This window comes from Cornus florida, unplaced genomic scaffold (assembly GCF_030987335.1).
Source record: "Cornus florida cultivar Cherokee Brave unplaced genomic scaffold, ASM3098733v1 CherokeeBrave_3.0.0_Hap2_Chr01, whole genome shotgun sequence".
In the NCBI taxonomy this organism is placed as follows: Eukaryota; Viridiplantae; Streptophyta; class Magnoliopsida; order Cornales; family Cornaceae; genus Cornus; species Cornus florida.
This window is the reverse complement of record NW_026775571.1, coordinates 85,485,988-85,487,949: the sequence shown is the minus strand read 5'-3', so window position 1 is coordinate 85,487,949 and position 1,962 is coordinate 85,485,988.

The window sequence follows — 1,962 nt, the reverse complement described above, 5'->3', positions numbered from 1 at the left end:
GCTTCATTATACAAAATTTTCAATTTATACGAAGGTGTCATAGTAGCAAAGCAAACACATGCTTATGTTAAAATTTTCATGTATTGTTTTTCATTCATCATCATTGTCGTAAAACAAAAAAATAACACAATGAAGAAGTGTTCAGAGGTGGTACTGTAGGTGCTGATGAAGTGTTGATCATCTTCTTCAAAATGAACACAAGAAAGGTGAGGAGAATTGCAGGAAGTGCGATGAGACAAGATAGCCATAAACAGATCGTTGAATCCATTTCAAATGTGCAAGAGGAGAGTCTCGGTACTGATGAGTTCCGGTTAAGTTTTTTTTTTTTTTTGGTAAATAAGTTCCTTTTAAGTTTCAGTGGCTAGAAATGAAAATGATGGGAACTCAACTTTTTTTCACATCGTTTTTTATTTAATTTTCACATAGTGACAGTGATATGCAACCTAACCCTTAATTTTCACCTCGTTTTTGACATTCTTGTCTATCATTCGGCACATGATTCATGATAGTGATATGCAACCAAATTTTTTTTGACCGAGACATCGTTTAGCAAACGGCATCCTTAAGTAAAATGCAAACTTTCTTGTATTGTTTTTGTGTCTGGCCCCTTATTTCTTGGACTTGGTCTTGTTCTTTAGTGGCTTCCTTTTCTTGCCTTTCTCAATCAATACAATATTTTTATTAGGATAAATTAACATTGACCTTCTCTAATATTTGATTTTCACGTAGTGACAGTGATATGCAACCCAACCCTCAATTTTCACATTGTCTTTTACTTTCTTGTCTATCATTCGGCACATGATTCATGATAGTGATATGCAACCCACCTCTTTTTGACTGGGACATCGTTTAGCAAATGGCAACCTTAATATTTTTGCATCTATTCAAACACTAAAAAAATATTTTCTCTTACGATTCTTTTTTTATCTATTCAAACTCTAAAAAAATTTAATAATTTTCTTTTTCTTCTTTTCTAATTAATTCCATCTAACCAAACGAAGTCTAAGGGATAATTTGGAAAAATTTTAAAATTTTTAACAATTTGATTAGCGTGAAAAGAAAACTTTTCAAGAAAGGAATATTTCCGCAACTGTTTGATTTTTCTCAAAATGTTTCCTTCATAAAATACGCAAAAAAATTTAGTTTCGCATGAAAGGTGTATCTTTATATATTAGTTTTCTCTTATACCCTTGTAAGTTGTTTCTCCTTATTCTTCTTAAGACTCACAAAAAGAGAGTTTTCTTACACAAATTAATACTCCTAATTTGATTACAATAAAAACTATATAAACTATATAAAGAGACTGTGATGTTTCTAATTTTCGTCATTTTTTTGGAATTTTGTCACCTCAAGGGCATTTTCGTCTTTTCACGTTTTTCGTACGGAATTTTAGTTGGGTCCATTTGCATTTCACATATTTTATTTTATGTGAATTAAGTGGCATTTACTTAGTGGTACATGTATTTATTTGTGTAGTGTAGAAATTAAAATAAAGAAAAAGGAAAAAGTCAAAAATGTTGGTGGTGGGACCCACCACTATTGTTTAAGTGGTCTAGAGACCACTCTTGCTCCCTCATTTTCTCCTCCCCGTAAGTTTCTCCCTCTCCTTCATTCCTTCTTCATTTTTCTTTTCTTTCGGTCTCAAGACTTCAAATCTTGATTCCATCCTCAATACTTTGAATTTTTAAATGCCGTTTGAGGCAAAACGGAGAGCATGACGAGCTCTACACATGAGTACCATCAATTTCAGCTTTGAGCCTCCTTAGGGACTTCGAATTTAGAGACCCATTTTAAGGGTTTTGCATCAATTTGACGTAAGGGTTCTTAATTCATGTTTTTCTTGCTCCTTGATGATTTATATCTCATAAAATTGTTGTAAAGCATGTTTGTTTTGAATTAATTGTTCTAAAGATGATGTAAATGTTACATGTGAAGTTGTGGTCAATTGTTCTATGTGAATTG